The sequence below is a fragment of the Protopterus annectens genome, chromosome 13.part0, assembly GCF_019279795.1.
Source record: "Protopterus annectens isolate FY-2018-M chromosome 13.part0, PAN1.0, whole genome shotgun sequence".
Classification (NCBI taxonomy): domain Eukaryota; kingdom Metazoa; phylum Chordata; order Ceratodontiformes; family Protopteridae; genus Protopterus; species Protopterus annectens.
In genome coordinates, this window is record NC_056747.1 from 780,529,264 (window position 1) to 780,544,632 (window position 15,369).

The 15,369-nt window shown below is 40.8% G+C and overlaps 1 protein-coding gene across 2 annotated transcripts in view; it reads left to right on the top strand.

The window, feature by feature from the left end:
• Window positions 1-15,369, top strand: part of LOC122787658 (retinoic acid receptor alpha) — an 882,458-nt gene that overhangs the window by 197,461 nt on the left and 669,628 nt on the right. The window lies entirely within an intron of this gene.

The following is a 15,369-nucleotide window of genomic DNA, read 5'->3' on the forward strand; positions in this document are numbered from 1 at the left end:
ATATCTATAGTCCCTTTCCATATTATAAAAATATCATCTAAAAATCTCAAATATAATTTACAATATTTAAAATATTCAGAATTAAATACATTTCTGAGTTCCCACATATACATAGTAATATTTGCATACAATCCTCCGCATGGGGATCCCATTGCCACCCCCTCATTTTGCAAATAAATATTATCATTAAAAAGAATAAAGTTATTCTTTAACACCATATCCAATAATTGATCATACAAATTTATCACATTTTGTTCAAGACCTTTGACATTTAGGTAATCATTAAACCATGAAATTCCTTCGTGATGTAGAATAGTTGAATATAAATCTTTTACATCAATGGTTACTAAGATATCATCCTCGTTGTATTCAACAGTATTCATAACCTTTAGGAAATGCCATGAATCTTTCAACAGGTGTCTTTCTATATTAATGTATTGTTTTAATTTATTATCGATAAATTTAGCTATGGGATATGTTATTGATCCCCGTGCGTCTACTATTGGTCTAAACGGTGGGTGTTCTATATTTTTGTGTATTTTAGGCACTCCGAAGAAGGCTGGAGTCCTTGGATAATCTGAATTCAAATAGTTAAATTCATCCATAGTTATGTCTCCATCAATAAATAAATCCTACAATATACCCCTAATACGTCTATATGAAATGTTCATTTCATTAATTGAACTAGTGGAATAAGTTTCGCTTGTAAGGATACTCTCCATTTCATTATTACAGTCACTAGTATTAAAAATGGTCATTCCCCTCCTTTATCAGGTTTTATAAACCTAATAGTCTTTTTATTTGTTAAATCTGATAACATATCTTTTTCAACTTTGGATAAATTATAGCTAGAATTATTGATGTCTTTCTTTAAAATTGATCTAAAATCTAGTTCACACATTTTTTCAAATATCTCTATGGTTGGATGTAATTGAGGGTTAAATGAACTAGAGATATAAAATGGATTTACCAATTCTTCATTATTTTTAAACATATACTTAAAATTCAGTTTTCTAGTATACATTTTTAAATCAATAATACTTTGCACAATGTCCCCTTTGTGGCTTGGTATAAAGGTCTGACCACGAGATAAGAGTTCGCAAATGTCTTCATTAAAACTAAGATCTGAATAATTATACACCGTAAAATCTCCCTTTTTATTTTTGTATATAATTGGGCCATTGTTCTCATTAGTCAATTCTAATGCTGCCCCCCTCTCCATGCTCCCCTCTGCGTTTGTATTCTCCCCCTCGTGTAGACTCCACGGCCATTCTGCTGTTGTGGTTGTCCCAAGTTCATCTTGTAATTGCCCCGTTGCCGTTGTATAAGTCTCTCCGATCTTCTTAGGGGTGGAAACGCATTTTCGCCTAAAAAATCCGATTGTTCATCCACAAATTCATCAATGGAACCAATGGTATCCATGTTGTTACTATTATTAGTTACAACCTGATTTCGACCATTCCCCCACTGTTGCGAGGTGGGGGGCTGGGGGTATGCATACCCTTGACCATAAGCATATATGTCACGGTCCAGTTTTTTTGCTTTTCTCTCCCTTATTGTCTTAATTTTCTCATCAATAGAAGCAAAAATACGGTGATAGTCAAAATCAAATTTGCTAAACGCTCTGTCCTTTTTAATACATTTGTCTAAATCACTTGCTTGTTTAAATAAATTAGATAAGGTAGAGTTATTGTCCTTAATCACTAATTTCATATAGTCGAACCCAAATTTGTCGAACAACTTTAAAAGTTCAATATGTAAATCAGAGTTTGGAGATAATCCAGTCGGGAATCTCCATACACGCAAACCTTTTGGCACCACCTTTTTGTTAATACATTCTTGGAAATACATATTGTCCATTTGTAGTTTTTTTATTTTCAATAACAAATAGTCTAATTCAGCTAATTTATCTGGAAGAGAATCCACAGTACCTGGTATGTTCATTTCATTTGTATTTATACCTTTGGTATTATACATCCATTTATTGAAGTCTTCCATAGTTCCGGTCACTTCAGGCACTGCCGACCCTCCCGAGGTTGACGGTTGGACTTCTGCTTCCCCTTCTCTCCTATTAACCATAGTTAAATTATTTTCTTGTTGGCCATCTGGTTCCTCTCCATTTATGTTCAAACGGATTACTGTGCAATGTAATGTTCGAACATTGCGATAATGGACGTTGTTCGAACCTGTCCATCCTGTTATTTAATTTCTGAAGAAAAGAAATTTCTGAAGAAGGCACATTATGGTAGTTAGCGACACTTCCGACAAAGGATTTGTTGTTTTGGATGTGATTAAACATAATATAAGAGGAGGAGCATGGCAGCACATGCTGGAAAAAGCGGAATTGGAATGGCAACTTAGGTTGAATTCAAATAACTGGCCAGGTATGAACAGTCATATCTCAATAAGTAGCATTAAGTAGCATTTTAAAGCTGAAATCATTGTTAAGGTAAATTGGAAAAAGGAACAATCTTTTAAATAGAACTAAAAGTTTTAATTATTATGTATATTTTAATTATTCATTAAGTATATCATGTTTAGGGATAATATTTATTTATTTATTTAGTCATATTAGAGAAAAAATTATTAATAATTTATTAATAATTTATCAATAATTAAGTATAAATGTATTTATAATATTTATAATATTTAAATATTAAAAAAAAATATTTTTTAATTTTTAAATTTTAACATTTAATTGGGGATATATATATAGCAAAAACTTTCCATATAAATAAAACGTCATGGGGGATTCATAAATGGATATGTCTCATCAATAATAATAATTAATAATTATATATATATATATATATTACACACTAGTTTTATTTTTAGACAAGAACAAGGAGAGGTAATAGGAGAGGAATAAATATAGGGAAACAGGTTGATTTTGTATATACACATATGTATATATATTTTTTATATATATTATTGTGCTTACTTCCTTGTGTATGTATGTATGTAAGTATATATATATATATATATATATATACACACACATATATATACATACACATACCTTTTAAATAATACATATTTGGATAACATTATAACAATGAAGAAAATGGTTGAATTATGGACAAGAAAGTAAAATTAAAATACACATATAGAACGACCGAGAAATGTATTGAAGGCACATTAGATATCATATATTACATTATACAAGCAGAATATTATAGAGAAGGCACTTTAAAAACTTAAAAACTTTTAGATCTTTTATAATATATAGTTTAGAACTTTAAAAATCATTTGAAATGTTTAAATTTATATTTTAGTATTTATTCTTATGTATTAGCTTTCCCTTTAAACAGTGGGAATGTATTAAGCAAACATAACTTAATGAGGGATTAATTAATTACGTGTATAAAAGCGTTTGAATTTGAAAATGAAGGGTTTTGAATGTTTGAGAAAGTTTGGCAGCAGCCAAACGAAAGCGCTTACGTACTTGTGTTTTTAAGGAATTATCTAAATAAACGGAACTTTCGAAATACTGTGAGTGGATTTATCTCCGTGGCTCCTACCCCATTGTGCTTCGTTTTACTTAGGAAAACTAAATACACTGGCAGACGGACTAAGCAGAAACCTCATGGACCCACACGAGTGGAAACAAATTACTACTAAAGATCAAACAACACAAACCAAGGATGATTTTGATTGCACCAGCCTGGCCACGCCCACACTGGTACCCCCTCCTGCGCAGTGTGTCACTGTTGGCCCCATGGCACCTCCGTCAGACTCCTACCCTGCTGTCTCAGCAGGAGAACCAGATTCCGCACCCTTAGCTTCAAACACTGAACCTAGCAGCTTGCCTAATTACCTAAGCTCTCTTTACCATCCCTCAGTAAACCAGTGAGGGATGTCATTTTAAAGGCAAAGGGGCCTAGTTCTACAAAATCTTATGCTGAAAAATGGAAAAGATTCTGTGCCTGGAACCAATCTCAAGGGATGAGCACAGCAGTGCCCAATTTACCTCCGATTTTACAATACTTAACTGAGATGCTTCACAATGGCCTGTCTTTTTCCTCAATAAAAATTCACACCTCAGCCATTTCAGCTCATTATAACACATAACCTCCCCTATTCTCCCATCCACTGCTCAATCAGTTCCTCAGAGGGGCCAAAAATTTAAGACCAGCCAGGAGTGCTCCAACTTCAGCCTTGGACCTTAACTTTGTATTGGAGAAACTCGCCCTTCCTCCTTTCGAGCCAGCTTCTTTCGGCTGCTCCCGTCAGGGGTCGCCACAGCAGATCAACTGTTTCCATTTCTTCCTGTCCTCTGCATCTTACTCTGTCACACCAACAACCTGCATACCTGCATGTCCTCTCTCACCACATCCATAAACCTTATCTTAGGCCTTCCTCTTTTCCTGTTATCTGGCAGCTTCATCCTTAGCTTCTTTTTCCCAATATGCTCTGCATCCCTCCGCAGCACATGTCCAAACCAATGTAATCTTGCCTCTCTGGCTTTGTCTCCAAACCTTCCAACCTGGACTTGACCCTCTACTATACTTTTTCCTAATCCTATCCATCCTCGACACACCCAGTGCAAATCTAACATCTTCAACTCTGCCATGTCAAGCTCGGACTCCTGCCTTTTTGTCAGTGCCACTGTCTCCAACCCATATAACATAGCTGGTCTCACTACCCTCTTGTAGACCTTCCCTTTCACTCTTACTGGTACTCGTCTGTCACAAATCACTCCTGACACTTCTCAACCCACTCCATCCTGCCTGTACTCTCTTCTACACTCACGATTACTCTGAACTGTTGATCCCAAGTATTTAAACTCATCCACCTTCGCCACCTCTACTCCTTGCATCCTCACCATTCCTCTATCCTCCCTCACATTCACATACATATATTCTGTCTTAGTCCTGCTAGCTGCTACTGCAGATTTAAAATTCCTTTCTTGGAAAACAGCTTCCCTTTTAGCCATCACTTCAGCAAGAAAGGTATCTGAGTTACAGGCCCTTTTGGCAGTGGATCCTTTCATCATCTTTCATGCGGACAGGGTGTCCCTCAGGACCAATCCCTCTTTCATGCCAAAGGTGGTATCCAGTGTGGCCTTTAATCAGTCCATTCATTTGCCAACCTTATTTCCTAATCCACAGAACAAAGGGGAATGGATACTGCACTCCGATGTGCACAGGCAACTTAGATTCTACTTGGACAGGACTAAACCTCAAAGGAAATTTGGACAACTGCTGGTGGCAATTGCTGCAGGGACAGAGGGGAAGGCTATTTCAAAGCAAAACATTTCCAAATGGGTAGGCCATTGCATTCATTTCTGCTATAAGCACCATGGAAAACCTATCCCACAGGGGATCAGACCCCACTCAACCAGGGCTGCATCTACCTCTACAGCCTTTCTCAGAGGCGTACCTACCAGGGCCATCCTCGAAACTGCCGCCTGGAGTTCTGTACATACTTTCACCAAGCATTACCATTTGCCAATTTTTCCTCTAAATCCAGAGCTGGCTTTGCCAGTGCAGTTTTGCAGGGCCTTATAGCTGGTCCTAATGCTATCTAAATTCCTCCTCCCATCCTTAGCTTTGGGAATCTACCCAAACGTGATGACTGCAACAGTGAAACACAAAGAACATAGTACAGTTGTGTACACTTACCATAAATGTAGGTGATGTTCATTGTGTTACTCTGCTGCAGTCATCACACTTGGGTTATCCTGTCGTCAGGCGGTCCCGCAGTTGGACGGAATTCCAAAGTCCCAGTCCGGCGTCGGTTGCTGTCGCCTTTTCCCTGACGTCAGTGCACCAGGGGTATATATAATGTATCCGACGCCATTTTCTTTAGTCTTTCTTGCTGCGCGGTGCTCAAAGCAGAAGCAGTTCGCAAGTGCCGGTCGGCCGACTCCTGAGATTTTCGAAGTCGAATTTCAGATCTGAAGTTTTCAATAAAGCTAAGTACCCCATTGGGGAAACTTTTCTTGCCTCAGACCGATGTCAGAAAAAGTTAACAATTGTATTTCTTGGGGGAAGCAAATACCTCATAAGGATTTTCATTCTTATTGCATACCTTGCCTAGGCCCAGACCACGATGTCACTGGTTGTCGTTTTTTTTGTACTAGGTTCAATAAGCGTACTATAAAAAGACGCTTTGATTTTGCATGACACTACTTCGGTAGAAAATTTAACTACACAATTCCGTCGGAGCAACCGACTACCGGCGTGCACAAAAAACGCAAGGATAAGGACAGGCAGCCTAGACCCAAGCCAGACTCTGAGGCCTCAGCTGGACCGGTCTCCGGTTCACCGGTCTTCAGTGAGGCTCCTACGCAGCCCCTGACTACCGCAGATTTGGAACCTGAGACCACTTTGGAGCCTTTGGCGGAGAGTGCTAGGCCGACGCAGCCATTTTGTTTAGCCCCTACCGACGACACTGCAGAAAGAGATGTCGGTGCTGCGGAAACACCTACGGTTTCTGAAGGCGTCTTCAGACTGACGACGCTCACCATAAAAACGTATCCTAAGCTTAAGACTCCTATTAAACCAAAAAAGACTGCACTTCAGTCTCCAGTTCAAGGCCCCATGCCTAAGAAACAGATGCTTAAAATGGCTGAAGATTTGATCTCTTTAATCAGGGAGTTCCCAACCCCCACCCGACAAAAGGCCTAGACAAGAGGAAGATTATGCCTCCTCTGATCAAGTGTCTCTTTCTTCTGGCTCCTCTGAGGACCAAGATTACTCTTTTTCCCCTTATGAAGATTCTGATGCTGAGGATTTCATTCCCTCAGCTTCTCCTCCTGAAGACTACTCCTTTGGGGAAACTTTACACACTATGAGGGAACATTTTCACTGGGAAGGTCAGGACTACTCTGACTTAAGGCTCAGAGAGTTTCTTTTACTCCCCCAGCACAGACCTCTTGCCATCCCCCCAGTTTTAGACATTGTGGATGATGTTTACTTAGAATCTAGTTTGAACCCAGATTCTCTGCCTCCTGCTCCAGCCAAACCAGACAGATACTACAGACAGATACTATAGAGTGACTGACTCCCACAAATTCCTTTATAAAAGCCCTGTTGCTGATCCAGAGACTATCTCCCAGGGTCCCAAAGGGGCTAAGGCTTCTATGGCAAAAAATCCTGTACCCTCTGAAAGGGACTCCAGAGCACTAGACAGGTGGGGGAAAAAGGTTTACACCTCAGCCACTCTAGCTATGAGAGCACTAAATTGCCAATTTCACATGCTAAAATATCAGCAATTTCTAATGTCTCAGTTAAGACAAAAAATGAGCACACTCCCTCAACAGTCTGAATTGAAAGAAATGCAGGATCTGTTGCATGCAACTGAACAGGTGGGCAAACATACTTTACAGTGTGGGTTTGATTCTTTAGAGGCTTCCTGCAGAGCAGCTGTCACTGGGTCTGTTATACGTAGGCATGCTTGGTTTAAGGAACAAACTCTGCCTGATCATGTTAAAGCAAAGCTTCTAGATGCTCCCTTACAGCAGGATGTTCTATTTGGAGTTAAAGCAGAAGAAGTCTTAAAGAAAATGGAGGATAAGGCAAAATCTATGCAGACAGTCAAAGATTTTCTACAGGTACAGCCCCCTCGCTTCAGCAGAAATTGGCCAACAAAAAATTGGTCCTTTCCAGCTACTGACAGACCACAGAGGGGTAAATACAGAAGTCCAAGAGGCAGAGGACAACCACAAGCCCAATACAAACCTCAACAATGGGGCACTGCAACACAGAAGGGAGGAGAAGACAGGCCCCAAACTACTAGAAGGCAAACTCAATGACTTGCACCTCATCTGGCCAAGCAACACTCTCTTGGCAGCCCCCTTGCGAGGACAACTTGCACTTTTTTCAGACAACTGGCATATTGTCACAAAGGACAAATGGGTCCTAGACATAATTTCACGAGGATACAGATTCCATTTCCACACCTTGCCAATGAAAAGAGGAATGTCAAACCTGCCACAAAATCAATGGGCAGAGGCACAAAAACAAATTGCAGCTCTCATGGACATGAGAGCCATTCAACTGGTACCTGCACGGGAGCAAGGCCAAGGATTTTACTCAAGACTCTTTCTAGTCCCCAGAAAGGACAATGCCTGGAGACCAATTCTGGACCTCTTAATTCTAAACACCTTCTTACAAGTACCCAAATTCAAGATGCTAACACTACAGCAGCTTCTTCCCATGTTGGGCAAGAAAGCATGGCTAGTAACGTTGGACCTCAAGGAGGCATACCTGCATGTCCCTATCAGACAAAGTTGCAGAAGATAACTCCGTTTCATTGCAGGTTCAACCCATTACCAATTCTCTGCATTGCCCTTTGGCTTATCCACTGTGCCCAGGGTCTTCACAAAATGCCTGGCACCAGTAATTGCATACTGCAGACAAAGAGGAATTCAAATATACCCATACCTGGACGACTGCCTCATCCAAGCAGAAAGCAAGGACATCCTCTTACAACATCTGGCTTTTGTAAAACATCTTCTAAGTTGCCTGGGGTACACAGTAAACGAAAAGAAATCAAAACTAGTATCCTCACAAAATATGACATTCCTGGGTACCAGCTTGAATACAATGGCCCAGAAGGCTCATCTGACGCCAGACAAACAACTACAACTGACTCAATATTTCAAAACAATGGCAACAAAGACCCAACTCCCTGCAAGAAAAATTCTGCAGGCCTTGGGCTTCATGGCATCTTGCATACTACTAATACCATTTGCAAAGCTGCATATGTGGAAATTACAGTGGTACCTAAAAAGCGTATGGTCTCAACACAGTCACAGCTTGGACATAATGATATCACTCATTCCCTGCCTACAACAGGAGTTTCTATGGTGGTCTCAGGCATGTCACCTCAACAAGGGTCAGCCTTTCACCTTGCCCCCAACCAGGCAAACTATGACAACAGATGCATCGGACTACGCCTGGGGGGCACACATGGCATGTCAGTGCGTTCAAGGCATATGGACTGCAGATCAAAGGAATCTGCACATCAATCAAAAAGAGATGCTAGCTGTACAGAATGCTCTGACAGCCTTCAAGAACCTATTACATCCAGGATAACTTACAATAAGGCTGGACAACACCACAGTAATGTGGTACATAAACAAACAAGGGGGTACACACTCCTACCCTCTATGCAGGCAAGCAATGACCGTGTGGAACACAGCACTAGCTTACCAAGTTCAGTTACAAGCTCAATTCCTGCCAGAAAAAAAGAACACATTGGCAGACGACCTCAGCAGAAACATCATGGATCCCCACGAGTGGAAACAGGATTCACAAGTATTTGCAATGATAACTCAAAAATGGGGCCTCCCAGACATAGTTTTGGGGGCTGGCAAACAGGTCTATCAGCTAACAAAATTTTGTACAAGGACACTTCACCATCAAGCTTGGAAAGTGGACGCACTCTCATTCAGTTGGAAAAACCTGACAGTATATGCCTTCCCTCCATTGCCTCTCCTCACAAAGGTGCTTATGAAAGTCAGAAAGGAGAGACCACGACTGATACTCATAGCCCCAGACTGGCCACGCCAGCACTGGTACCCACTATTAAGGAATATGGCCCAGGGCCCACCTTGGATTTTACCACAAATTGCCCATTTACTCACACAGCAAAACAATCAGATTCTACACAGCCAGCTCAAAACCTTAAGTCTGGCTGCATGGCAAATCACCTAAGCATCCAGCCAGCTCCTCTTTCCCAAGCAGTTATGGATGTTATTCTGGAAGCTAGGAGGCCCAGCACCAGGAAGGCCTACTCGAACAAATGGAAAAGGTTTTGCGCCTGGAACCAAGCTAAAGGCCAAAATACACTTCAGCCTCACATGCCTCAGATTCTACAGTATTTAACTGAGATGTTGCACAAAGGGCTTTCTTTTTCTTCCATTAAAATCCACGCATCAGCTATTTCAGCCCACTACAACACGGATCCACCCTTATTTTCACATCCACTTCTAAGGCAGTTCCTCAGATGGGCAAAAAACATTAGGCCCCCCAGGAGAGCACCTACACCAACATTGGACCTCAATTTTGTTCTGGAAAAACTTACGCTACCTCCCTTTGAACCAGCTTTGTCTGCTGATTTACAGTTTTATATCATGGAAGACTGCCCTGCTGCTAGCAATAACTTCAGCCAGAAGAGTCTCAGAGCTGCAGGCACTAATGGCAGTGGAACCTTTCCTCATTTTCCATCAAGACAGAGTTTCTCTATGAACTAATCCTTCCTTCATGCCTAAGGTGGTTTCCAGTGTGGCTTTAAATCAAACCATCCACTTACCCACCTTCTTCAAAAATCCACAGAACAAAGGAGAAAGACTCCTGCATTCCTTGGACATTCACAGGCAACTTCGTTACTACTTGGATAAAACTAAGGTTTTCAGAAAATCTGACCAACTCTTTGCATCCTATGCTACAGCTTCGCAAGGGAAGGCTATATCAAAACAAACCATTTCCAAATGGATAGGACATTGCATTCGCTTTTGCTATACCCATCATGGAAAACCAGTTCCTGCTACCATTAGGCCCCACTCTACCAGGGCAACAGCTACATCTACAGCCTTCCTCAGGGGGGTTCCAACCAAGGATATTTTGAAAGCTGCAACTTGGATTTCAGTACACACCTTTACCAAACACTATCACTTACCACTTTACTCTAAGATTAGAGCTGGCTTCGCCACTGCAGTTCTGCAGGGCCTTCTAGCCTCCTCTAACCCTCTATGACTCCTCCACCCATCCTTAGCTTTGGGATTCTACCCAAGTGTGATGACTGCAGCAGGGTAACATGATGAACATAGTACAGTTTTGTACCTACCATAAATGTAGATGTTCGAGTGTACACCCTGCTGCAGTCCAGGTTACTCTCCCTCCATCCCCTCTGATCTAACTGGCTAAATCTTTACAATACCTTCCTGATGTATTTGCTTATAGCTGGAGGGATTTTGTGTTTATGCTAAATTTTCTTAAATTGGTACTGATTACTGACCACCTTTTTGGAGGCACCTGACATCTGGGGCAAGAAAAACTGAAGAAAATGGCGTTGGATGCATTATATATACCCCTGGCGCACTGACGTCAGGGAAGAGGTGACAGCAACCGACGCCGGACCGGGACTTTGGAATTCCGGCCAACTGCAGGACTGCCTGTCGACAGGATAACCCAAGTGTGATGCCTGCAGCAGGGTGTACACTCGAACATCTACATTTATGGTAGGTACAAAACTGTACTTTTGAGTGTATTCACTGTTGCAGTCCTAGTTACCCTCCCTCCAGCCCCCTGACTTTTTTTGTCTATACCTCTTCTCCTCTTTTCAATGCTTAAAAGATTTTTGATGTATTTGCTTTTTTGTTTGAGGTATAACCTTGTATATTTATAGATTTAATTGCTTCCCATTAGGGGGGAACCTGACATCTGGGGCAAGAAAAACTGATGTAATGACGTCGGCTGCATGTTTTATACCCCTGACGACCTGATGTCACAAAAGAAGAGACAGCAACCGACGTAGGGCCTAAGACTTTGTCAATCAGGCCGACTGACGGCTACTGCAAGCAGATAATCCAAGTGTAATGACTGCAACAGTGAATACACTCGAACATCTACATTTATGGTAAGTGTACACAACTGTACTTTTCTGTTACTGGCAGGGAATGTGGTGTTTGATGCAACTACTTAGGTTATTTATCAGTTATATATCTAATCCAAAATCCAAGATCATTTGTGCAATAACTTATTTTAGCGGGAGGGGGGGGGGGTGCAGAGGGGTGGTAAACTCCCTAATGGATGTAGGTCAGCAAAATGCAATTAATGTAAGGAGAATTTTTTATTTAACTGGGTAGGTGGGGTGGTCAAAAGACCCTTTTCAGATACCACATGTAACTATTTGGGCAAATGTATTAACAGTAGTAGTAAATTACATTATTAAGACAATTAAAGCATTCATAGGATTTTAAATACAAACTCATGTGCATGGTACCAATGGTGCTTCCATTTAATGTATTTTTTGAGGTTGCCGAATAATTTTCCAGTGAAATAGTTGTTTTAATATTCAGCAGTCATTTTAGTATTATTAGTCTTGCCACTCTAGAGGCTGGTAGGTGGGCCTACCAGGAAAGGGGCACAGAGTTTGATACTGCGCATTCCTGAATGCTGAATTAACTTCTCTGTATGTAGTTCCCTACCCAGCCTGTGCAGCCATCCTGCTGTTCCCTCATTTACCACTTGCACACATCTTGAATCCCCAATTGCTCCATACCAGGCTACCCCAATGCAACCCTATTTCTGAGTGGGGGTTAGTAGTTGTGGAGTAGAGGATTCTATGAGGATATATGGCACTGAGAGCCTTTATATACGTTGAGATGGTCATAACCCCTAGCTTGGAGGAATGATTTGTGCAGCAACATATTATCATCCTGCCACTCTCCCTTGTTAATTAGTCCACCTGCAAGACTCGGTCTGCACCAGACATCGCACAAGCAGTGGTTTTCCCTGAACCCTCCCACAGAATGGGAAAGCTGGACACCAGCTACTTCATCCTCCACGTCGGCTGACCATACAATTTATGCATGCCCATCGGTGAACTTGAGCTTCCCGTTCGGCTGCCCATCGGTGAACTTGAGCTCCCGTACGCCAGCAAGCTAACGTGATCTAGTTACTGTTTTGTGCTTGAACTGTTTAGTGACTGAAATCAGTCCGTTAGCATCAGTGTGTTTCTGTGGTTAACATACTAAAAATAAATTAAAAAATAAATAAAGCGGCATGTTTAAGGCCTTAGAATAAAAGTTGGCTGGATTATAGTGTTTGTTATACTATTGCAGGTGTGCTTGACTGCATTAGCCTTCAAGCATGGGTTGAGATTTGGTGGACAAAAATAATTTTGGTTACTGTCTGGTAAAATTATTGAAGGTAATACAATGCAACAGAAAACTGGCTTCCACGTAGTCACATACACCCTTTAATGCATACACTGTTCATTGAGCTCCTCCATTCTGCATCCACTGAGAGCTAGGGTTAAGAAGGGTTTCTACAGTTTTGTAAACATTTCATATGAAGCAACATGTATAAAATCGAGGTGGAGAATGGTTAGATGCAGTCTGTGCACTACCCTGTAAATGAGCTTAAATAGTAAACAGTCGCATGTTGCATGAAAGTTCATCTAGGCAGATAGTGATAAAACATAGTAAGAGAGCATACTGGTAAATTCTTCACAAGCTAGCGTCTGTATGCATCTAGAAGAGAGTGTAAAGATATGAGTAATATTCAGATTAACTGTGTAAATTCATCTGTATGCGGTCTCCAAAGAGACATAACTGTAAAATATCTGCATTACCTTAACAGTATATACCTCTATCAGTCTCCATTCTATACTCAGATTAATGGCTGCCTGGAATGGTTGTATTGTAATTTAGTTTGTGGTCTGCTACAAGTTTGTTTACTACATTTATATGACTGTAAGTCTCACTAAACCCAAGGCTGCTTTTTAGGGAAGGTCTGAGGAATAGGCATCAGGAAAAGTGGAGCGAGTTGTTGTAGTCTACTTATAAAGTCCACGATACAATGTATATTGCACAAGCAGAACGTATTACAATGTCACACTACAAGCAGCAGCACTGTTACATCAGGAAACCTTTTAAATAGTTCTTTACACATTGTACAGACTGAATTCAACAGTGTTTCTGGCCCACCTTGCATGACTAAGTAGCATGTATGTTTTAAAGAGGTAGAGGAGGATAATACGTGGTCTTGCCTGACCATCTTGAGTGCGAATGTTTACATAACTGTGGAAAACGATTGCTCCAGCCTCTGTTCAATATTTTCTAAAAGAAACCGGTTCTGTCAGGTTTAAACCTGTGTATACTTTTTTCTTGTTTTACAGTTGTTGCCATTCTGGTATGCACATAATTTCCTGTTTCACCAGACGTTTTTGTTCATTGTTATTGAGGTACAAGTAAGCGTGTTATGAAAAACTGCAGCACGCTAAATTGTATTTCAGGCATAAAAAGTCAGCATGAAGAAGGCTGTAGTGATATTCCAGTGGTCCTTAGCCTACTTGTCTTGATAGATTTCTGAAATACTTGCAGATTTGTCATAATATGGTACTGGCTGTTTCAAAGCAGTATGCTATATAACTAGCTACTTCTTCAGAGATGCATTTCCCATGTAGGCCTTATTGGATTTTTCTTTTGTGTTATAAGTCACTTTTTTTGTATAAGGCGTTCATCTCTTGTCTGAAACAATTATTAAGGAGCATTGTGATGGACCTTTCTGTATTCTTCACTGGGACATTATTTGCTTTGTAGATTTATAAGGTATAAGGAAGGCTGGTAACAGCACTGAAAATCTAAGCATGGATCATGCATGTATCTTCAAGTCTTGCAGCTCCTTTACAGGCTTCTTGCACCACTCACTCACAAGGAGCCAAAAAAACAACCTTTCCATTCCCTCTCCTCCTCTGCCTCTCCTTCTTCCTCTTCTTGATCATGAGTCATAGCCGTTGTTAACTGAGCAATGTATTTGTCATATCCTCCCACTGAAGTATAAAAGGCAAAATTGTGATCAGTGCATTAAAATGTAAGCATGAAGTGGTGCCTTGTAGATCTTTTAAAAGGCTTTATGTACTTAAATGAACTTTAGAGATGAAGTTCCCCCTTTCCCAGTCTCCGCAGATGTACTGAAAGTTTGTGGATTGTACTGTGCAGATTGCTGTGTCACACTGTATTTGAAAACGGGAAGAATCTGTTCTCCGCTGCTCATGGGAATGAACTCTTATTTACTGATACCCTTTCCAGTAAAATGTTTGAATAAGTAAACCAGCAAGCAGATGAATTTGCAGATTTGTATTGGTTGCTTCGTTTGTAAACGTTGTAAAGGTAAAAAACATTATGTAAATGTGCTATGTTGTGAGAACATTGAGATTATTTTATGAGCACCTTTTTTTAGATGGGACAAGGTAAAAACTGAAAAATGTTAAGGCATGCTTATACCCTTTGCTGATGTATTTACTTCACTTAATCGCCTGCTACACCATGTGAAGTATAGAATTTACAGTTTAAGCGAACTTGCTATAATGGTAGATTGAATAGATCACTGCTGCTGTATGGGAAATTCTGCAAAGGATTGTACGGGCCGGACAGCTTCCAGTGTTTTGGAGAACCTGACCTGGGCCGTAGCCTCTGCTCTGCACTAGGGAAGCAGAATAAAGTGAGTGCCCACAGCGTACTGGCTGGACAGCTTCCAGTGTTTTAGAGAACCTTACATGGGCCATAGCCACTGCTCTGCACTAGGGAAGCAGAATAAATTCAGTGGCCAGAGCATCAAAACTTCAGAGCTTTCTTTCCTCAGAAAAAGGAGGCTAGAGCTCTGCCAAATAAGATACATACTAATAAAAACC